Source organism: Microcaecilia unicolor, chromosome 10 (genome assembly GCF_901765095.1).
Source record: "Microcaecilia unicolor chromosome 10, aMicUni1.1, whole genome shotgun sequence".
Classification (NCBI taxonomy): Eukaryota; Metazoa; Chordata; class Amphibia; order Gymnophiona; family Siphonopidae; genus Microcaecilia; species Microcaecilia unicolor.
The window spans coordinates 7930841-7955941 of NC_044040.1; the positions used below are offsets into that span (position 1 = coordinate 7930841).

At 43.6% G+C, this 25101-nt stretch overlaps 1 protein-coding gene across 7 annotated transcripts in view; it reads right to left on the reverse strand.

Moving 5' to 3' along the window:
- CELF2 (CUGBP Elav-like family member 2) overlaps window positions 1–25101 on the reverse strand; it is a 485873-nt gene that overhangs the window by 419220 nt on the left and 41552 nt on the right. The window lies entirely within an intron of this gene.

The following is a 25101-nucleotide window of genomic DNA, read 5'->3' on the forward strand; positions in this document are numbered from 1 at the left end:
AGAATGAGCTACTGGGTAGGTCAGAGGGAGCTTTTTAATTGAGGGCACTTTTAACCCAACTGTTGAAAGTCTAGATAATCAAGATTCCAGATAGCTTCTAAGGCTCTGCCAGCAAGTCTTCAATAATTGGGCTTTGTTTCAGTGCCCAGACTGTAGAACTGTGTAAACCTTTTGTTCTGAAAGTTCCAGGGTATTCCAGTAGTTGAACAATGCAAAAAGAACTGTCCAGCTTTTTCAACTAAACATAACCAAAATGCTTTATGTGCTTGTAAAATCCTATTTTTTATTTTTTTTTTAACATTAGTGAATTCCTACAAAAAGGCAATAAAAGTTCAATACTATCAGCTCTGAGGCAGGTTGCTGAAACGGCTTCAGTCAAAATTTAGCAATATGGAAGATCTTTCTCAGAGACACATTTTTACAATTTAAAAAAAAAAAAAAAAGTTTAATGTTATTAATGCCAAGTGCCAAGATGTTTTCCTTGCAGCCTGTACGAAATATGGGAAAAGAACACTGAGCTGTGAAAGACAAACATTAAGAATATGCAAATCATTCTGCTACATAAAATCTTAAATCGAGTCTGTATTCATAAATAAAGTTTGAGAACAGAGAGTAAGTAAAACAATCATTCAAATACACTCAAATGCCCTCTGCTCTTCCCTTAAAGCAGAGGCAGCTTATTTACTGTAAATAATTTTTTTTTTTTTTTTTTTTAGAATAAAATCATTTTCTTTTTTTTTTTACTTTAACTTTTTATTGATTGCTGTTTAGTTTGTGGGGTGCCCCGAAGTATTGTAATTTTGGTTCTGATGTATTTACTTGTAACCACTCAGTTAGCAGTAAGCAGGTTCCCGAGACTAAGTACTAGGGGGGAGGAGGGGTTGGAGGGGGTGTGGGGGGGGGGGGGGGAAGGGAACTTTACACGTTGTATGGTTCAACCGAGATATTCTATTGACTGTATGTAGGATGTTATGAGTATGTTGAGTTGTTTACCTTTGTTATAACAATAAATAAAAAGGTAAAAAAAAAAAAAATGAAAATTATTTCAACCACACTTAACATCACAAACCTTGAGCAGTATAGTCAGCATCTTGCATTTCAACTTTTAAACAATCCTTACTTCCGGAACCAATTAGCCATAACCCCTCTTATTATTATGTAAATAATTTTTATTGCATTTACATTTATGGTAAGAATATACCTCAATGATCCAAAAAGAAAAGAAGGAATTACCTTTGCAAAGCACAAACAGAAAAAAGAAAAGCAAAGATGAAAACGAGGAGTCTCAAAAAGGTGAATCTTTGATGGTATAAAATGCTTTATTTTGTTGAATAAAACACTCGACTCTACACAAATTCCTGTTACGGTCAGGGGCCTTCTTCAGGAGTCCAAAACCCAAAAGACAAATGAACAATGCTCACAACAATGAAATAAACATGTAAAAACTTTGCATAATCTGTACACACACAGCACCAGTGATTGGGAGGCAGGGCAAGTACTGGGTAATGGTCTATGCCCCGAAAATGGCAAGGATAAATCAAGGTCAGGTATACATATAAAGTAGCACATATGAGTTTATCTTGTTGGGCAGACTGGATGGACCGTACAGGTCTTTATCTGCCGTCATCTACTATGTTACTAATACAAAATAGAAGTTATTTTATACAAATACAAAAAATAATATATGAACAAGAAAAAATTAGATCTTGCCTGCTAATTCATTTCCCTTAGTCCCTCCAGACTGACCCAGAAAGATACTGATGGGTTGTGCACTCCTTCCAGCAGGTGGAGACTGAGATACTGATGGGTTGTGCACTCCTTCCAGCAGGTGGAGACTGAGATACTGATGGGTTGTGCACTCCTTCCAGCAGGTGGAGACTGAGAATTCTGACTCTTGTAAGAGCCAATAAGAGCCCTGGCTAGCTATAGTAAACATCCAGTATTCTCAGTCTCCAGCAGGTGGAAGGTGATGAGCCCTTCAATCTCTTATTCAATATTTAACTATTTTCTTTCCCTTTTCTGTTTCAAAATATACATATATTTATATTATTTCAGCTCTATGTTCTTCTGTGCAACGGTTTAAGAAAAAAAAAACCCCACAGAGGCAAGCTTTATTGATGACGGAGGCTGATGCACGCGGGGGTTCTCTTCTAGCCTCGGGGGGGGGGGGGGGGTGTTACACTCTGGTGGCCGGGTCCCTCCCCCCCACAACTACCTCCTGACTCCTTTACTTAGTGCAATTTGCTAAAAAAATTTGTTATCTATTCAGCACTAACCTCAGCCCCTTCGAGAGAAGGGTGTTCTGAGGACAGCCACATTGCTTTGCTGTGGTAAGTAAAAAAAAAAAATCAAAAGCGCCAAGAGACCAAAGCAGCTCAGTTTCGGCCTTCCGCATCTTCCATTGCAGTGGTAATTAGTAGTTCTCCTGCTCTTTCGGACCTCTTTTTTTTTGTTTTCTTTTCTTGTGTGTGTATGTTTTTGTTTGTTTGTTTTTTTTAAATGGCGCTCTTAGCATTGTGTAGTATGCCAGCGCAGGGGGCTTATGGCGTCTGGCATTTGCAAGTTTTATACTGTCAAGGAGGTTCAGACTACTTTTTCAGAGTCGGGAGCGGTATCGGAAGGCCTCACTTTCTGTATTGCAGTACTGAATATTTCCTTATTTTATTGTTCCTTTCCCGTTGTATCATCAATTGTACTCTATTATGCCGTATAAATTTTCTTCATTTTGATCCTTTACTGCCTTCAACAGAAGGTGACCCCTGGGGAAAGTGGGTCACAAATGGCAAATGAAGTTAATATGGGGAGGTTTTATGCACATAAACCCAGTTTGGTGCATAAAATTTCATGAGCTGAAAATGCAAACTGAATGCACAACCATAATGTCAGTGTCACAAATGCCACAATTACGAAAACAATCTTGGATTTCACACATGTAAAATATTGTGGTCAATGCACATGAAGGAGTAAGTGGCCAATTTAATATGTAAAGGATCCGAACTTATCATCAAGCTACCACCATATTTCCTCATGGAACAGGAAATTAAAATACTAAAATAGTAAAATATTAAAAATATGGATCAATTAAGAAGTATAGTGGTAGCTTGATAAGTTCTTCATAAGTACATAAGTAATGCCACACTGGGAAAAGACCAAGGGTCCATCGAGCCCAGCATCCTGTCCACGACAGCGGCCAATCCAGGCCAAGGGCACCTAGCAAGCTTCCCAAACGTACAAACATTCTATACAATCAAGCCATTGTGACATCACTAATGAGGTTGGCTCTTATTGGTGGAATGAGCCACTATGACATCACAATAGGTTAAATCACTGCTCTATGTAATAAAAGTGAGACAAGTAGAGGACATAAGTACATAAAGTAATGCCACACTGGGAAAAGACCAAGGGTCCATCGAGCCCAGCATCCTGTCCATGATAGCGGCCAATCCAGGCCAAGGGCACCTGGCAAGCTTCCCAAACGTACAAACATTCTATACATGGAATTGTGGATTTTTCCCAAGTCCATTTAGTAGCGGTTTATGGACTTGTCCTTTAGGAAACCGTCTAACCCCTTTTTAAACTCTGCCAAGCTAACTGCCTTCACCACGTTCTCCGGCAATGAATTCCAGAGTTTAATTATGCGTTGGGTGAAGAAACTTTTTCTCCAATTTGTTTTAAATTTACTACACTGTAATTTCATCGCATGCCCCCTAGTCCTAGTATTTTTGGAAAGCGTGAACAGACGCTTCACATCCACCTGTTCCACTCCATTCATTATTTTATATACCTCTATCATGTCTCCCCTCAGCCGTCTCTTTTCCAGATCTGGCTATAGTTATACATATTTTTAAAAAACTGTTTGGCTTGGGAAATACCCACATTTACTGTTAATTGTTTTATTGCCCCACCTTAATACCGTCATTAACACGAATAAATGATCCGAGTAGCAGCATATAGGCATGTTTATGCAGATATATAAACTGAAAATTCCCCTCCTACAAGTGTACACATAGGTGAACCTGGGTGGGATTCTCCCTTATGGGGCAGATTCTATATATGGTTGTCACATTTTCTAAAGCAGAAACTAGGATCGTGAGCCCTTGCAACTCTGGACAAGTCACTTAACTCTCCATTGCCCCTGGTACAAAATAAGTACCTGAATATATGTAAACCGCTTTGAATGTAGTTGCAAAAACCTCAGAAAGGCAGTATATCAAGTCCCATTAACAAGCTTCCATGCACAATCTCAAAGAGTAGCAACATTCCATTTAGAACCCCAATGAATAGCAAGATTCCGGAATCCCAAGGAGTGGAGGAGTGGCCTAATAGTTAGTGCAGAGGACTTTGATCCTGGGGAACTGAGTTCAATTCCCACTTCAGCTCCTTGTGACTCTGGGCAAGTCACTTAACCCTCCATTGCCCCTGGTACAAAATAAGTACCTGAATATATGTAAACCGCTTTGAATGTAGTTGCAAAAACCTCAGAAAGGCAGTACATCAAGTCCCATTTCCATTTATATGACAGGAGTCTAAATATAGGCAACACTGTCATAGAATTGCCCTCAACTGGAAAGCCTCAATACAGTTTAGTAAATATGGTCCTAACTTTTAACTGAAGCAGAAGATCAGGGGGATAATTCAGTAGGAGAGGTTGGATTTGAACCTCAGTTTATTTTGTTCTCAGCCCACTGCTATAAGTACTAGGCTACTCTTCCTCCACTTCTTACGGACAAAGATCAAACTAAGATCCATGTCCAATTGTTTTTTGAGTGGGCAACCAAAGAATTCGTATCACTGGATACAGTAAATTTAGATAGCAATCTCATAAATAAAACTGAACAACCTAGGGCTAGTGCCCTGTGAAGCAGGATGAAAGCTCTAGAACAAAAGGCACTTTCTAGAACGTTCTAGAACACGGGGGATAGACAGGCTTAACATTAGGAATTATTTCTTCACATCAATGCAAGAAAGCACGGGATAAGCACAAGGGATCACTAACTATAAAGTTGTAAAAGAAAGAGTCAGAGATCTATTGTATTTTAACAGAAAATAACAGGGCCAACAAGGTAGGCCTTATAGTCTCATTTGCCGTGTAATGCTCTATGCTTCTGTCAGCTTGAATTCGTCATCTTCAGAAGCGAAGGCTGCCATTGCCTTCAGGCAAACAATCCCTATTAGTTCCTAGGATAGAAATATCAACTGCTAGAAACGGGTTTGGACAGGATCCAGGGAATCAAACTCCTCTGGAATAGTATCGCCCAATTAGTACTTCTTGCCTGTTTTAATTGGGCAGAGTACCATCACCACCGTCCCTGTGATTTTTCTATTTACATGAAACCAAACTCCTCTGATAAAAAGCAGATACTGCCACGGAATAGCTCATGGTTCACACAAAGCATCTATTTGGCATAATGTAGCCTCCTCTCACCTACCAACACCCATTCTGTTAGAATATCAATGAAATGCTTTGATGTCCCCATGCATACCCCCACCCTCCCACTCTGTCAGACTGTCAAAGTAATGCTTTGATGTTTCGCTCATATATACTATCTGCTACCACATTTACTTATTTCCGATCTGAGGAAGAAGGGCAACCTTCGAAAGTTAATCAAGAAATGTATTAAGTTATGTCCAATAAAAAAGGTATCATCTTATTTTCTTTTCCATGTTTTATTTTGTTTGATTTCTGTTGATAACCTTTAAGAGTGGACTAACACGGCTACCACACCTCTCTGCATAATGTAGCAAAATCTTCCTGATCCTACATATCCCTAACCCTTATCCCTTACTTGTCCTGTCTGTCTGTCATAATTAGATTGTAAGCTCTATCGAGTGGGAAGCGCTGCGTACGTCCGGTAGTGCTATAGAAATGATAAGTAGTAGTAGTACATATAGATAAATATACAAACATATCCTCTTTAATCGAGTTAAAAACTATCTGAGGCAGTATCTTGCCCAAGGCCAATTTTTCTTATAAACGTACTGTGTATCACATTGCATTTCCACTGTCAAGTGTCCCGACAGCTGCTATTGCTCCATGCTGGGAACTGCATTAGCAAAAAAATCTCTCTTCCTAGCACAGTTGCCTTCCTATACTCATTCATGAAAACTCTCTAGGTTTGATCTAGAATCTCAATTCAAAAAGCCCAGGGATCTTTAGGCTCTGCAGTTCTGCTTCCTCAAGTATCATGCAGGCAAAAGGACTACTGCACAGACAGGGAAAGAGGAAACATCTCTTAACCCCCCCCTCCCTTATTGCCCATCATTGCCTACATTCTGCAACACAGCAAAACCAAAGCTGGTAAAGGACACTACATAACCTTTCCTCTCTTCGATCCCCAATATGCCGAAACACATGAACCTTATTCGACCACAACATCACCTTTCCTCTCTTCGATCCCCAATATGCCGAAACACATGAACCTTATTCGACCACAACATCACCTTGTATTTGTTTCTCTACCGGACCTGGCAAATGCCTTTACGGTACTATGTAAGCCACATTGAGCCTGCAAATAGGTGGGAAAATGTGGGATACAAACGTAACAAATAAATAAATAAATAAATAATCATCACTGATCAATTCAAGTGGCAGACTGATCCAAGCAGCTGGTGTGAGAAAGGAAGGCACTATTCTCCTGCTCTACTGAAGCTCCTAGTTGAGGGAGTGAAATTTGGAAATAGGAAGAGCAAAGCGAGTAAGAGTGGAGAGGTTTATTTATTTATTGCATTTGTATCCCACATTATCCCACCTCTTTGCAGGCTCAATGTGGCTTACAATTCGTCGTGGATATTGGAAATAGAAAAGAATATACATTTGGTTTATGGAGGGTTAGGGTTACATGGTGGTGAAGTACATGGTTGTATTACAGCAAAAGACGTTAAAGACATTCCTATCTATATTAAAGATTGTGCAGTTACACGTGTTGATCTTTGTGATAAATCTTTTCAAAGAGATAAGTTTTCAGTAGTTTGCGGAAACTGGCCAGTTCATGGACCGTTTTCAGGTTGCGTGGTAGGTTGACGAGGGAGGAGGGGTTGGAGAAGAAAAACAGCAGATTTGGCTTCAGCAAAGTTTGCTGGCATGACAATTTGAACATTTGTTTTCCCATGGTGCTCAGTCATCTAGACTACTGCAACGCGCTCTACGCTGGCTGTAAACAGCAAATAATCAAACAACTTCAGACAGCCCAGAACTCTGTAACTAGACTCATATTCGGTAAAACAAAATATGAAAGCGCTAAACCCTTACGAGAGAAGCTACATTGGCTCCCACTTAAAGAACGCATCACGTTCAAAATATGCTCCCTAGTACACAAAATCATTCACGGAGACGCACCTGCCTACATGTCAGACCTGATAGACCTACCACCCAGGAGTGCCAAAAGATCATCCCGCACATTCCTCAATCTGCACTTCCCCAACTGCAAAGGTCTAAAATACAAACTAATGCAGGCGTCAAACTTCACCTACTTGAGCACACAGTTATGGAACGCATTGCCGCGCAACCTAAAAAAGATTTACGAATTAATGAACTTTCGCAAACTGCTGAAGACCCATCTTTTCAACAAGGCATACCACAAAAATTAACAAATGTAAACATATATAACTCCTACACATATATTCAGAACTGTATTACAAAATCTGCTTGTTATACTACTATAATGTTTCTTCATTATCATGTTGTCCAACATCCTACTGTAATATTAAATGTATATTTTCTAACAAATTTCCATTATTCATAATGTATTGTAAGCCACATTGAGCCTGCAAAGAGGTGGGAAAATGTGGGATACAAACAGGGGTGTGCTGGTAAATTTTTAACAACAGGCTCTTTCTCCGGACGTAGCCAGCTCTGCAGTTGGGAGGGCCAGGGGTGGCCGGGGGGGGGGGGGGGGGGGGGGGGGGGGGGGGGGGGAGCAACACTTGCCTCTCTCTCCTCCCTCCCTTCATGCAGGCACGCTAGGCATACCTTTGCTGGCAGCCAATAAATGGACTGCCACCACTCCCAACGTCTTGCTCTGAGCAGCATGCTGAAACTTCTCTCACATGCTCGAGAAGTCCCAGCCTGCTGCTCAGAGCTGGAAACAAGGAGCGGGGAACAGCAGCAGTCTATTTACTTGGCTGGCAGGGCTCAGCATCCCCACCAGCAAAGTAAAAGAGAATTCAGCAGGGGGCCCAAGCCCACATTTTGGGAGCCAGTTGTTAAAGTAGCCATGGAGGGCCCTACTTTAACAACCAGCTCCCAAAATTCTTAAAAACTTAACAACCGGCTCTTGCGAGCCTGTGAGAGCCTGCTCCAGCATACCACTGGATACAAATGCAATAAATAATAAAATAATAATGATGAAAAAGCCTACACATAAAAACAGCATATACCCTAAGCCCAGTTACAAAACAATAAACAAGTATATTAAGACAATTCATTCCTACCTACCAAAATTTTCTCCTCACCAATGACCTCTACGAATAACATCTTCAAGCCACACCTCAAGTACCCCTTCTTCTATAGTTTACTGGAATCACTTGTGTTATGAAACCCAAACTGTGCACCTATTTGAAGCTGAAAACCTTTGGGGGCCTAATATTATGGTAGGAGGAGGAGTTGAGAAAGTCGTTATGGATTCAAAACCCCCGTTTGGAAGATGCTGGCAATGGAATGTGTATTTAGTTTTTGGATTTAGCGAACATCTTTTTCAGTAGTAGCTCAAGGTGAGTAACATTCAGGTACACTAAGTATTCTGTTCAACATATTTGTGAGTGACATTGCTGAAGGGTTAAGAAGGTAAAGTTTGCCTTTTTGCGGATGATACTAAAATTTGTAACAGAGTGGACACCCGGGAGGGAGTGGAAAACATGAAAAAGGACCTACGGAAGCTAGAAGAATGGTCTAAGGTTTGACAATTAAAATTCATTGCAAAGAAATGCAAAGTGATGCACTTAGGGTGTAGAAATCCACGGGAGATGTATGTGTTAAGCGGGGAGAGTCTGATATGTACGGACAGGGAGAGGGATCTTGGAGTGATAGTAGCTGAGGATCTGAAGACGACGAAACAGTGTGACAAGGCGGTGGCCGTAGCTAGAAGGTTGCTAGGCTGTATAGAGAGAGATGTGACCAGCAGAAGAAAAGAGGTGTTGATGTCCCTGTACAAGTCGTTGGTGAGGCCACATCTGGAGTATTGTGTTCAGTTTTGGAGGCCGTATCTTGCTAAGGATGTAAAAAGAATTGAAGCAGTGCAAAGAAAAGCTACAAAAATGGTATGGGATTTGCGTTACAAGACGTATGAGGAGAGACTTGTGCACCTGAACATGTATACCCTGGAGGAGAGGAGAAACAGGGGTGATATGATACAGATATTCAAATATTTGAAAGGTATAAATCCACAAACGAACCTTTTCTGGTGATGGGAAGGCAGTAAAACGAGAGGACATGAAATGAGATTGAAGGGGGGCAGACTCAAGAAAAATGTCAGGAAGTATTTTTTCACGGAGAGAGTGGTGGATGCTTGGAATGCCCTCCCGCGGGAGGTGGTGGAGATAAAAACGGTAACGGAATTCAAAAATGCGTTGGATAAAGGAATCCTGTTCAGAATGAAGGGATCCTCAGAAGCTTAGCTGAGATTGGGTGGCAGAGCCGGTGGGGGGAGGCGGGCCTGGTGGTTGGGAGGTGGGCCTTGTTCTGGGCAGACATCTACGGTCTGTGCCCTGAAAATGGCAGAAACAAATCAAGGTCAGGTATACACATAAAGTAGCACATATGAGTTTAAATTGTTGGGCAGACTAGATGGACCGTGCAGGTCTTTTTCTGCCGTCTGCTTCCCAGCTCCCCTGGGTGCTTCCCCTCCTACCCATAAGCCCCCTTGGGCTTATCTTATCTCTGGTGGTCTAGGGGTGTAGTTGGGGCGCCAGCAATCCCTAGTTACTCCTGTCCAGTCTGCCTCTGTTCTCATAATGGCTGCCACGACTGGGACATTGTTCCTACCCTGACTACACCACTAGATCATCAGGGAATGTAAAGTAGTCCTGGGGTGGTGGGGGGCGGGGCTACTGTGTACTGTGATTACAAGTAATGCAGTCATGTCCTTACATAATAGTTTATATGGTAAATAGAATGCTCCACATAAATGCTTTTGATGCGAACTTTTAGCGGGAATTAAAGTATGTAAATTTGGGGTATTAAGCTCCTTAGGAATTAGCCTCTCTGTGGAGTTATGACGTCAGCCGTCACTCCGAGATAGGCAAAATCAGCCACTGTAAAAAGCACCGTGGCTTTTAGTCTTCGTTTTCATTAAGCTGAGGTCTGTGTGCGCAGAGGCTATATTGCTTGGAGGTAAAATACAATCTTTCTTTATTTAAATTATATTCTAGCTTGGATACTCAGGGTTTGGCAGGAGAGATGCAGACTGCAAGCTCTAACAATCCCTAGTGGCCTTCCCAGTTCACATTCACACAAGCAATCTCAATTTTTTTTTGTTTTGGCCAGACTAATTTTATTGTTATACAATGTAGAAACTCAATTTTTTTTTCTTTGAAGGGTGGGGGGGGGGGGGGGGGGGGGGAGCATGAGAGGCACAGATGTTATTCTGGGAACTGATATGATAAAAAGTCTCTTTACTGAGTCTTCAGCTATGAGTAATTAGATTGTAAGCTCTGGCGGGCAGGGACTGTTTCTTCATAAGTGTATAGCGTTGCGTATGTCTAGTAGCGCTATAGAAATGATAAGTAGTAGTAGTAAGTGCTGGTTTTCTACACACCTTCAACATACCTCACCAGCAGGGAACAGCATTTCAAGGTGTTTCCGTTTATAATTGAAGATTGGATGCTGTATCTGAAAGGTCAGCCTTGCTCCTTGGATTAACGCTTATTTAAGCAGATTATTTCCCAGAAGGGCATGTCTGGGTTTTGATGTAACAGTTCCTCAATGAACAGGTTGTTTATCAAACAATTAACTTGTATTTTTCTTTTCAATAGATTAACACTTAGTGAAATGAAAAATTTCCTACAGGTAATTACCTGGCTGCATTTCAAGACATTCATAAAAATTACAGTTCCCCCGGCAAGAGATTATGCTAGGGTAATATAATAGGGTACAGCTTCTGGAGTCAATTCAATTCACCGTATTGAATTACCTCATATGAAGTCTGTCGGAACAGAAGGAGCAACCACAGTGATACTAAACAATGCCCTAAAGAGTATAAAACCCCGCAAGAAGATTCTGCAGCAATAACAATTTCAGGCCGTGAACCAAAGTGCTCACACAGCCCAAACGAACATGGAAGTGGGCTCCACAGCAGAATGACATTCTATGACTTACCCTCTCAGCCTGCAGTGGTGATCTAAAAGCCACAGAACGTGCATCTGTAACAGCAATCTTACCGATTTGGGGAAGAAAATGGGGAGAAGCGGGGTGGACCAGGAGAGCCTCTAAACTTCACAATGCTGATCACTCACGTTCACCATATGGCCAGTGATCATCAAATTGACCTGCTTCTCTTATAAGAACATTCTCCGGTGACAGAGGAGACCTGTGGATAAGGATCCACCCAGTCACAACGGAATGGACAATTTAATCCAGTGGTTCCCAAACCTTTCCTGGGGGGCTCCCCAGCCAGTCAGGTTTTCAGGATATTCACATTCATAAAAGAGATTTGGATGCACGCCCTCCACTGCATACAGATCCTCTCATGAATATTGATTGTGGATATCTTGAAAAAAAAAACTTGAGGTTTGGGATCCACTGATTTAGTCAACTCCCCTGCAATAGGCGAGTCTCCTAGGTGTTCAGGAAGTTTCAGCTGCTCTTCTCAAGACCTAGAGCATAAACGGCTCTCTTGGAGACCCTTCTTCCCAGCTTCCATAATATAGTAACATATTAAATGATGGCAGATAAAGAACTGAACTCTCCATCCAGTCTGTCCAACAGTCACACTCATTTATCAATTCATGATTAAACCAACAATGAACGTGATATAAAATACTTGATCTCGGTCTTTCTTCGACATTTCTAGGACAGGAGCGCAGATCTGCCCAGCACTGTCATTACGTTCGAACTACTGGAGTTGCCATCGAAGCCCACTCCAGCCTGTTCAAAACCATCTTGTCATTTATGGGACACAGCTGTAAAAAAAAAGTCTGCCCAGCACTGCCCTCAAGTTCCATCTACTGTTGTTGCTGTTGAAGCTCTCTCCAGCCCATCTTAAACCAGATTGCCCAGACCGTACAAATCTGCCTGGCGCCATCAGACACATCCAAACACATGCAGCCACTCAAGTTTTGTTTTCTTTACCACCCACTTTCTAATTAGAGACCCTCTGTGTTCATCCCATGCCTTTTTGAATTCAGTCACCGTTTTTGCTTCTGCCACCTCCCTCGGGAGGACATTCCAGGCATCAACCACCCTCTCCATGAAAATTTTCCCAACATTACTCCTAAGTCTACCACCCTGAAACCTCTACTCCTATCCTCTAGTTTTACCATTTCCTCTTCTCTGGAAAATATTTGTTTCTATATTAATACCTTTCAAGTATTTAAATATCTGTATCCTATCTCCCCTGTCCCTTCTTTCCTCTAGGGTATCCACATTCATGTCTTCCAGTCTCTTCTCATACGTCTTTTGGCGCAAAACCCGTACCATTTTTGTCACCTTCTTCTGGACCGCTTCAAGTCTTATTACATCCTTAGCAACTGGTTATGCCTCTCTCTCTGGCCACGGCCACCACCTTGTCACACCGTTTCGTTGCCTTCAGATCCTCCGACATTATCACCCCAAGGCCCTCTCTCCATCTATGCATATCAGCCTCTCACCACCTAGGACGTAAAACTGCAAGGTGAACTCCCCAGACCTCCTAGTATGACGCGCCATTATGAATGCAAGAAGAAGAGAGAAATCGGAGTCAGGTGGGCAGAACTGCTCCAGAGGCAGGAGCCCAGCAGAAGATATATAATAATAGTAGTGAGATCAGAGACCAGAGAGGTGGAGGGTGCATGAGCACAGCAGTAAATGGCATTGAGCCAGTGTGTCCTCAGAGGAGGAGTAGGGGGCAACAATCAGTCAAGAACTTTCATTTACCACAACCAATTTATTGAGGCATGAACTTTTGAGGACCACGCACGCGAGATAGCCTTGGAAGCAGCCTCAGGTAGATGACAACTTTAGAAATCAAAGAGTCTATTCATCTGGTACTTTTCCACTGCAAATAAGGACCCTCTATTAGTTGGTTAGTTTACTATTCTTGCCAACATGGATAGGGCTTTGCCTTCATTGCTGCTGTCTGAATGATCGGTGTTTAATGCATGTGCACTCTGGTATTACAGTGGCTTTTGCAGTGATCCTCTGCATCCTGAATTAAAAAAAACTTTATCTGACTCTCTACCTCCATTATTTTTTTTCTGTAACTATGTACACTTCCTCAGCGACCCTCCAGACCGGTCAAGACGCTCCTCTTCAATGTCGCCTTCGGAACCTAACCTCTACACCTCTACCCAGGAAAGCTAGACTGCCCCAACTTGACATTTCATTCTTTAGATTGTAAGCTCCTTTGAGCAGGGACCATCCTTCTTTGTTTATTTTGTACAGCGCTGCGTAACCCTAGTAGCGCTCTAGAAATGTTAAGTAGTAGTAGTCAGCAAGACTATATAGTAGGTGAAAGCCTGGCCCTTCTCACAAGCCTTTAATACATGTAGTGATGGACTATACACTCACTCTGCACCAGGACTAGCTTGCTGCACACCGTGTAACTGACCAGTTCCTCATATCGTGTTTAGATGTACAAAGATTTTACCTTGAGTTTAGTCACCCATCCATTTATCCCAATTGACACTGTACTACCCATCTTTTTCCCTTCTATATACCTGCACTTGGCCCCACAGCTACATAAAAAAAGCATTAGCATCATATCTATGCTATTTGAATATTCTATTGTGTTGCTTATTAGGTGCATCATTGGTATTATGCGGACATCATATTATATCTGTAATCTGAATATAGGAACATAGGAATATAATAATAATAATAAAAATGGGCATTTACAGCCAGCTAAAAACGCCAGCTACCGTGGCTTAGTAAAGAACCCCTTAGGCTTGCCTCTCTTGTAAGCTCTGAGGCCCAGATGCACAAAACTTTAACGACCCTTTAACGAGGAAATTTTAAACCGTAGCATGCATTAAAGGCCTTTTTCTGAGGAAGCTAGCAGCTAACGAAAACGGAATACAAACGAGTAACTACCATTGTAATGTGGACGATTCGGGATGCACTAACCATACCAACAATTGCACCGAACCATTTACCGCGATATATTTTACGTGAGGTCAGAGCTGTCGTTAAGGCCTGAGCTGTCAGACATGCCGCTACTCCCCGCTTCCCCCTGCAGCATACAAATCCAAGCTGGCATGTTTAAAAGTGAGATTAAATAAAAACGCTACCAATAAAGAACGACAAGGTGGATGCAGTACTTCCTAGGCTTCCCCCTGCATTAAGAAACGCAAAACAAAAATCGAGATAGGATTGGGAGGGGGCAAAGGCGCTCGTCAGGAGCATCCTGTATGGACGGCCTTGCCCCCCCCCCCCCCCGCTGCTCCCCGCTTCCCCCTGCACGAAAACTCCAAATTTTAGCAGCCCCGGCCCCCCTCCCTTCCTGTTCTCCTTTCTCTCTACTCTCCCACAGCTCCGCCTCCCGCCATCCTCCCCCCCCCCCCGAGGTCGTCGCTGCCGCTCCCCCCTCCGTATTACCGGGCCCGCGCAGCGCCTCTCACCTCTGTATGAAGGTGGTGCAAGGGCAAGAAGACCATCTGATCGCTGCAGTCTTCAGGACGTCTCTCTCCTTCCCTGAACTGGGCTTGCCCCCGTCTGACCAACCTAAAAGCATGAACAGCTACCAACCAACAAACAAGGCAAAAAAAAACCCCAAAACCAACGACAGGATCCAGAACGGTGAGCAGGGCAGTCAGAAGCAAAGTAGGCCGAAAACACCGGGAGGGCTCCTGGAATAGTGTGAAGAACTAATGGAAGGAAAATTATCAAGTAAGACCTAATTTCTCTTTCCATTACGTTCTATCCCACTATTCCTGGACAAGTGGGATATTCAAAAGCAATCCCTGCGAGGGTGGGACATCGGCCTGCTGCTCTTAAGACCGCCGCCCCAAAGGACGCATCTGACCGTGCAGCAACATCCACCCTATAATGCTTGTTTAAAAGACTGCAACAACCACCACGTTGCCGCCCTGCAAATGTCTACCAGAGAAGACAAAGACGTCTCTGCCCACGACGTCGCCACATGCCTAGTCGAGTGGGCCTTCAAACCCAAAGGCGAAGCCTTCCCTGCCAGGAGGTAGGCGGATGACAGCTCCTCCTTCAACCAGCGGACAACTGACGCTTTGGAGGCCATTAGGCCCGACTTCTGTTTACCGAACATAACAATCTATCCGAGTGACGAAACTCATTAGTCGACTCCAGATACCAGATAAGAACTCTTTGAGCATCTAGAAGCCAGAAGGACGCATACCGGCTCCCCATGTCCTGCCGACGAAAGGAAAGCAGCTCTACCAACTGATTAAGATGAAATTCCGAGACCAACTTGGGCAGAAAATACGGCACTGTTCGTAGAGACAACCCCCCCCATCTGAAAACCGGAGAAAGGGGTCCCTGCAAGAGAGTGCCTGGAGCTCAGAAACACGACGGGCCAAAGCGCCAGCCACCAAAAATACTGCCTTCAGAGTAAAATCCTTCAGGGAAGCCTGTCGAAGAGGCTCAAAGGGAGGACGCTGAAGCGCTCCAAGCACTAGATTGAGGTCCCAGTCAGGGCAGAAAGCCCAGAAGGGTGGTCGAAGACGACCCACTCCTTTCAGAAAACGGACCACATCCGGGTGAGCCGCCAGCAAAGAATTGCGCAAGCGCCCTCGGAAGCAGGCCAAGGCCGCCACCTAGACCTTCAAAGACCCCAGCGCTAAGCTCTTGTGCACCCTTGCTGCAGAAAATCAAGGATCCTGCCCACCGAAGTGCTAAAGTGATGCAAAACCTTTTCCACGCACCGATCTTCAAATATACGCCAGACGCGGGCATAGGCCGAAGAAGTAGACCACTTGCGAGCCTGAAGCAGGATAGTAATAACCAAATCCAAATAGCCCTTCTTCCTTAAACAAGACCTCTCAAGGGCCAGGCTGTAAGACCAAAGTGGGAGATCTTTCATGGCTACCGGTCCCTACCGGAGAAGACTCCTCTCCTGAGGAAGCCGCAGCAGCTGGCCGTCCAGAAGACTGATGAGGTTGCCATACCAAGGACGCCTGGGCCAGTCCAGAGCCATCTCTCCTCCAGTCTCTCCTCCATATCCCTCCCTCACCCATGCTCCACCCATTCCCTCAGTCAACTCCGTCTCTTCTCAAGGCCTGGACGGGGGTCTGAAGACACCTTCTACTACCCTCCTAAAAGTAGTTCACTTTCCTCTCCTCCACACACCAAAGACCTCCTTTTCCACCCCTCCCAACCAAACTTCCAACTCTCTTTCCATCCCTTCAACCACCTAGCCTGTTAGGTCTTGATAAGATCTAGAGATTCCTACTAAGTCTTCCTTTTCTCAGGACTATGATCCTTAACCAGGACCTCCCAGGTAGAGGAAGTGGGAGTCTTCTACTCTCAACACTGTCATTTCCTCTTCCAGGGGTTCTGAATAGGACTAAAGTCACTTCTGCCACCACTTTCAGACCCTGATCAAGGCCAAAGACCCTACCATCACTTCCTCCTCTTCTTGATAGGGTCAAAGATGCCACTACAAGCTCCTCCATGCCCAGCATCTGAGAAAATCCACCTCACTCCAGGAAAAGAAGGGGAGTGACCTGATGAAAAAAAGAGTGATGGTGTGAAGAATGGAGGTCAGGGGCATGAGGCCTGTACAGTTTTTTTTAGGATCACCCAGTCCTTGGTCACTTTGACAAGACTGCCAATGGGTAATCAATGGGGCCTTCTGTGAACAGTGGCTCTGTAGCGGCGTGAGCATTTGGCGTTACAACTTGAACAGCCACGATATCTTGCCTAGGGCACTCAAGTGCTTTTAAGTTGGCAACAACTTTTACTCACTATTGACCTGAGATAGAGCTGAATGCCCTGAGACAGCAGTGCTACTGGAAAAACACACAAATTAAGTGATCTTTTATCAAAGTCAATATATAAAAAGATGAAAGCAACAACCCCACAAGAATTAAAATTTCAATATGTGAAGAAAAATAAGTAATAAAACACAAAGAGGACAATTTACACAGAAAGGAGGTTTTTTCGGAAGTCAGAACCTCTGGTTGTCTTCCAGCCTAACCACCCAGAAACACAACAGGATCAACACGATTACACCTAAATCTCCACTACCCAAGCTGCAAAGGACTCAAATACAAATCAACTTATGCATCCAGCTTTTCCTACATAAGCACACAACTATGGAACGCATTACCAACAGCTGTAAAAACAACGTATGACCACCTAAACTTCCGGAAATCACTAAAAACTAACCTGTTCAAAAAGGCATACTCTACCGACCCAACTTAAATGCCTGAACCCTACAACACAACGAAACCAATGCTCGTAATGGTCATAAAATCACTCTTCCTCTCTACGATTCCCTAACGCGTCTGTCGCACATGAACCTTATTCTACCACAAAATCACTTTGTATTTGTTCATACCGGAATTAGTGAATGCCTTACGGTAGGTACTATGTAAGACACATTGAGCCTGAAAATAGGTGGGAAAATGTGGGATACAAATGTAACAAATAAATAAAAAATAACCAACCTTCATGGGGTATTATTAGCTGGTATCTGTGTATGCACACTGGTTGAACATACAAATGGATAATCCCCAGGATTAGATATATCACACAGATTTTCAAGCGGAAATCGAAGTGTATTCCATAACAATGTGCATAGGATAATTGGTTAACAAGCTACAGCATTAATTGCCATTAATTAGAATTTATGAACACTACTTGCTAAGCGTATTATGTAATGTGGTGCATGTAAATTCTGAGCTGCATAGTTGGAAAGGGGGCGTGGTCACGGGTGTGAAATGGGAGGGTCATGGGCATTTCTAAAATCTATGCGTGTTGTTATAGAATACACCCATTCTGCGCCTAGTTTAGGTATTGGGATTTAGACCAGGTTTTAGTTGGCATAATTGTCACATGGACCGGCACTCGGCATATTCTAAAAACCACAAAAACTTAGGCTTATTCTATAAAGTACTCCTAAATTAAGGTGTACTTTACAGAATGTACATAAGCAAATTTCATTTTGGTGCCAAAGTTTTAGGCGTGATAATATAGAATCAAGTCCTTTAAGCAGATAACTTACATTTGCCAAACAAAGGCACAGAATTGGCATCTTAAACACCACACGTGACTGTACGCCACTGTTTTGAAACACATTCACTTATGTACATATATTCAGCTTTCCCTTAATATTCAAAAAAAGTTTAGGGACTTTTGTTGTGTGTGCTCAGAAATCCACAGACAAATTTACAGTTAGTCACACTGCTGAAAAATGACCTCCCATACACCCAACTAAATCCCCAAATTCTCTTTTCCCAACTTAATTTGTTTCAGTTATTTAATCTGTAAAATTGTTTGTTTTTTTTTGTTTTGGGGTTGGTTTTTATTTTTAGCACTCTCTCCTCACCCTCAGAATCAAACTGGGATTATGCTGTTTCAATTGGTAGGTTTCAATGGATAGAGGACAGCAATGACTGTAAAAAGTAAAGGACAGGTTTAAAAAAAAAAAAAAAACAACACCCAACCAGTTCACTCTTAAATGAAAATTAAAAAAAAAAAAAACACAAAATCAGTCCGGTCCAAATCAAAGAAACCTGAGAAGTTTGACAGTGAGGAATATAATCAAGAAATAGGTAAATAACCAGCTGGAACCTACTGGATTAATTTGCGATTGTACTTAAATATTTTTCAGTTTCTACCATCATGTAATGCACGACACATTCCCTCCACCCCCCCCCCCCCCGCCAACACTAATGCAGGCAATTCATATGTATCCAAGCCAACATCTTGCCTCAGTGGGAAGTGGTAATTCTACCTTATGTACAACTGGTTAGGAAACATGTTATTAGATTTACGAGGGAAATTTTAAACAAAAACATTTCGCTCCCGAGTTAAGATCTGCTCCAGCTCTGAATCAGCACTTTTCCTGAGAAGGATATGGAAAGAGCAAGTTTTACTGAGAAACGTGAATTTAGAAAAAAAACAAAAACTAAAACAAACAAACAAACAAACCTGACACCCTTGCTCCAGGCAGCACTCACACAAGGAAAGAAAATCCCAGCACGCCATACATGATGTTCTGTATCCCTTTTATATCTGTTCATTGACAGGACATGGCAATCTTAAGATTCTGGAGATATTCCAAGTGGTGGTGTTTTTTTTTTTGTACAGGGTCTGTGTTGCACAATTGCCGTTTTATTAAAAGACTAGTAAAAGAAGCCCGTTTCAGAGCAAATGAAACGGGCGCTAGCAAGGTTCTCTTCGCCAACACCCCCCCTCCCTCCCTGGCCAAACCCCTTCGTTGTTCTGGCATTGCTCCGCCCCCCGTCATAACGTTTGACGCGAAGGTGGGGCCGGGAGCGATTTCCCACCCCCCCGCCTCCCTCCCTGCCAACCCCTTCATTGTTCTGCCATTGCTCCGCCCTCGAGGGCGGGGCCCAGAGCAATTTCCCACCCCCCTGCCTCCCTGCTAACCTCTTCATTGTTCTGCCATTGCTCCGCCCTCGAGGGCGTGGCCCGGAGCGATTTCCCCCCCCCCCGCCTCCCTGCCTCCCTCCCTGCCAACCCCTTCGTTGTTGTGCCATTGCTCCGCCCTCGAGGGACGGGCCCGGAGCGATATTGGTGGCTTCACCACCACGAACCTTCGAACGTTTTTGAAGGAAGTCAGAGCTTGGCTTCAGTGACGTCAGTGTCCTCAGAACGTTGAGGGTGAGTTTTATTATAGAAGATTAGTAATGGTTAGGAAAAAATGGAAATGACAGAAAAAAAAACTAACAATCTGTCCCTTCTCTTGTTCTCTCTCTCTCCTCATTTGGGTGTCCAATAGCATATAATCTAGTGTTTTTCAGTATTTCAGCCTCTAGGTCTCGTAAAGCATTGTGTGGATTTATGCTTATAAATTATAAATACGATAATGCTTTCAAGTTAACCCTTTAGTGTCCAATGTTCCCATCAATCTGTTCCCACATTGCTTATTACGGGAACATTGGACACTGAAGGGTTGTTTTTTTTTTTTTAAATGAATTTACTACAAAGTATTCAACACAAGGTCATTCCCTCTCTAGCATCTATTGGTTTACTAAAGAAAAAAAACATTATGCTGAAATCCAGATCCATTTAACTAGTATTTAATTTATTCAAATGCCTGTTAGCATCAGAACACTGGCCTTGTACAATGCATGCAATACCGACTATGGCATCTCAAGATTTCTTTATTCATGCATAATTAAATGGTACCAGCCCTGGATTAAATTAGGAACAGTCCTCATTGCAGTGAGGCTGCCCTTCTGGCTCAGCAACAGCTCTACCAGCTGTTTTTTACATGCTCGAGACCCGAGGTTCCTCTCCAGCGAATCTGGACAAGAAATGCGGGTGATATGCCCAGGGTCTGTTTCACACAATAGAACTAGCAGCTCTTGTCATCTGAAGGCAAGACTTCAGGTCCCAGGGGACGTGCAAGCAGGCTATCAGATGAAGCCAGACTGATCACTCAACCAAGAAAATCAAGTATACAAAGCAGGACAGCAAGACAGCAGCTTGTCAAGTCCTGTGCGCTCACCACATCTACAACACAAACTGTAAAAGGCTTCTCCTCTATCCAGCATGCAAAAAAAAAAACTATCCATTCTGTGTGTGTTCAAAAGCCTTTGTGTGTGTTAGAATTTGCATTCCACGGAGGTAATGCATGCAATCTAATGTAATTTTGTGCATATCCACTGTGGGTATCCCAAGAACCTGAATGGCTGTGGGTGTGTCCTGGAAGACTGGGCTGAGAACCCCTGCATGCAAAGATCATTTTAGAAAAAGATGCCTATGTTCAAAGTGAAAGGTGGCTATTTCATCCCTATTTGAGAAAAACAATCTCAAGCACATATATGCCTTTACAAAATGGGCTCCCAGAAGCAACCCCAGCACTCAAATCCATCTTACACAAATTTACACCTGTTATAAGTACACGAGTACTATCATATTGGGACAGACCAAAGGTCCATCAAGCCCAGCATCCTGTTTCCAACAGTGGCTAATCCAGGTCACAAGTACCTGGCAGATACCCAAATAGTAGCAACATTCCATGTAGAACTGCAAAGAATAGCAAGATTTCGGAATCCTAAAGAGTACCAACATTCCATTTAGAATCCCAAGTACATAAGTAATGCCATACTGGGACAGACCGAAGGTCCATCAAGCCCAGCTTCCTGTTTCCAACAGTGGCTAATCCAGGTCACAAGTACCTGGCAAGATGCCAAAACAGTACAATACATTTTATGCTGCTTATCCCAGAAATAAGCAGTGGATTTTCTCCTCGTCATTTTAATAATGGCTTATGGAGTTTTCTTTTAGGAAGCTAACCAAACTTTTTTTAAACCCCACTAAGCTAACTGCTTTAACTACATTCTCTGGCAACGAACTCCAGAGTTTAATTACACGTTGAGTGAAGAAATATTTTCTACGATTCTGTTTAAATTTACTATTTTTAGCTTCATTGCATGCCCCCTGGTCCTAGTGTTTTTGGAAACAAGCGATTCACGTCTACCTGTTCCATTCCACTCTTTGTTTTATAGACTTCATATCTCCCCTCAGCCATCTCTTCTCCAAGCTGAAGAGCCCTGGCCACATTAGCCTTTCCTCATAGGGAAGTCGTCCCATCTCCTTCATCATTTTTGTTGCCCTTCTCTGTACCTTTTCTATTTCCACTATATCTTTTTTGAGATGCAGTGGCCAGAACTGCACACAATATTCAAGGTGCGGTTGCACCATGGAGCGATACAATTGGCATTATAACATCCTCATTTTTGGTTTTCCATTCCTTTAATAATACCTAACATTCTATTTGATTTCTTAACCATCGCCGCACACTGAGCCCAGAGGGTTTCAACGTATCATCAACAATGACGCCTAATCCCTTCCCTGGTCAGTGACTCCTAATGTGGAATCTTGCATTATGTAGCTATAGTTCGGGTTCCTCTTTCCCACATGCATCACTTCGCACTTGCTCACATTAAACGCCACCTGCCATTTGGATGCCCAACTACCCAGTCTCGTAAGGTCCTCTCATAATTTTCCACAATCTTCTTGCGATTTAACAACTTTTAATAACTTTGTGTCATCAGCAAATTTAATTACCTCACTAGATACTCCCACCTCTAGATCATCTATAAATATGTTTAAAAGCAACTGTCCCAGCACAGACCCTTGCAAACCCCACTATCTACCCTTCTCCATTAAGAATACCCTCCAATGAAGGTGGAAACATTTGCATGTACATGGCAACTTCACCTCCACTGAAACTGACCCTGGGAATACCTACCTTAAGTCCACATAAACCTACAAGATCTTAATGCTATGCAATTTTATAAAAGGCCTTTTCCATGGGTAAACAGGTTTAACACTTGGAGAAACCTTTATAAAAAAAAAAATTATCCTCATGAGCTTTCTGTACACCCAGATGGAAAAGAACAAACCCAGAACTATCTGTACTTGAAAACCCTTCAGGGTTATCCAGAAATATCAGCATACTTTTACACTGCCACTGGACTTACCTGTCAGCTGCAGCCATATGTAGTTTTGTAACTGATTCAGTATCATTTTTACAACAATAGCACTGTACCTGGTGCACAAGACAGAGTAAGTGAACTAATACAATCTGGGCAGTTCCAGCTCTGAGCTGTTGTCCAACACACACATGCTGAACAGCACAGCAACCCTGCAACAGCTCTGTCCCACTGTCGATACACCTGCAGACAAAAATCCCAACCATACAGAAAGTGGTGTCACTGGGGTAGAATCAAGGCTTGTACGAATCTGTCCCTTTAACTGCACATAGGCAGCTTCTTTTCACTTCATTGCCCCCTCACCAGGAAAGACTGGAGCAGGACCTAATCTCAGGGTTTAGCCTCTATGGCGCCCCCTCTTGTTGGCCCCACTTGTGATGGGACAGCAACTTTCTCTCCGTTTTCCTGAATGGTCTAGGCTGGGGGGGGGGGGGGGTTCTTAATCCACTCCTCGGGCCACATCAAGCCAGTATGCTTTTGAAAATATCCAGAATGAACATGCAGGAGATAGACTGGCATACAATAGAGGCAGTGCGTGTAAATTTAATCTCATGCATATTCATTGTAGACTAGTAAAAAAGGCCCGTTTCCGAAACAAATGAAACGGGCACTAGCAAGGTGATGAGTTTCTGCCATTAATGTTGCACATTGTATTATTTTCTGAAATGTTTTTCCGTGTTTTTAAATTTTTTTTTTTTTGTAGTATATCTATATAAATAAAATCCCCCTCAGACATTCTGAATCCCCCTCAGACGTTCTGAAGCTCACCTCTCTCCAACTGTGGCTCCTGACCTAGGCTATTCGGACTCCCGCACTCAGCCACGCCCATCTGCGCCCTAGGCCACGCCCCATCTGGACATAAAAAGCACTCTCAACGTTCCATTGACCACTGACGTCAATGAAGCCAGTTCGTTTGTTTGAAGCTCTGCAGCAGCAGATGTGGGCCCCGCCCTCGCGTCAAACGTAATGACGTTGAGGGCGGAGCACATTCAAGGAGCCAATCAGTAGCCGAAAGCAGGAGAGAGGCCAGGTTCACACTCTCACACAGGACGAAGAGGGAGGGCGGCAACACGGCGAGCAAATGGCTGCGGCGAGTGTCCAATGTGGAGGAGGCGGGTGAGGGCTCGGGGTCGAGGACCACTGGCGACTCGGAAGCGGGGGGGGAGGAAACAGCACTGGCTACGACTCCAGCGCAGCCGTCATCCCATTCACTGAAAACAAAAGAAGCAAACCTATGACATGCTTCAGGACGTTTAATACACAGGAGTGGAAGTGACCCAAGCAAGTGTACGGTAAGGAAGGAAGCCCATTGGTTAATCTCTGTTTCAACTCCCCCACGCAGCCGTCATTGCTATACACTCACAAACAAGCAAACCTAGGAGCTGCTGCTTCACATTGTCGTTTTTAAATTGAGAACAAAAGGAGAGGGGACACAGACAGACCCTGCAACTGGGAGGGGGGACCCTGCAACTGGGAAAAATGGACGGGGGGAACCCCCCTAGAACTGGGAGGGAGGGGGGAATCCCCCCTGCAACTGGGAGACAGACCGGGGGGGGGGGGGGGGAGACCCTGCCACATACTCTCATTCTCACACACACACTCGCACCCAGTCTCACTCTCCCTCTGTCACACACACACACACGCGCGCACATTCACTCTCTCTCACACACTCACTCTCTCAAACATACACACTCCGAGGAAAACTTTGCTAGCGCCCGTTTCATTTCTGTACGAAACGGGCCTTTTTTACTAGTGTAATATAATGTTGAAAAATGAGCTGTGTGGGTTTTGGGTTGGGAAAGTGTGTGTGTGTGAGTGAGAGAGATGCTGTCTGTGCATGGCTCAGTGCGTGTGTGTCTGTGTGAGTGATAACAGATTTTTATTTTGCATTTGTCAGTTTTGGCTATGTGGCTGTGTGTGGAAGGCTGCGTTTTGTTTGTTGTGTGGGGGTGGGGGGGGCGTGTTTGAAGTGGTAGGCAACTTGTTTGATGTGCCGGAGACGTTGGGTCAGTGGGTAGTTTTTTCTGGTAGGGCGTTTTGAAAGGAGGCTGCACATACCGGGAGCTGAAGCATGGGTCTCAAAATTGTAATCTCCTTTCCAGCGACGTTCGCCATCTCGTTGCTGTTCAGGAAGTGACCGGTTGGGCTGCTCTTTCTGCTCCTTTGTTCCTATGCTGTTTTTCGTGATTGGTCCATTTCACGATGCGTTTGTCATCACGGTACGTCGCGTAGCAACTGTTCGGCGATCCCTTAGTTGTCAGCTGCTGGTAGTCCTTCCTACTTTCGTGTAGTTTGTTCTCATTGGTC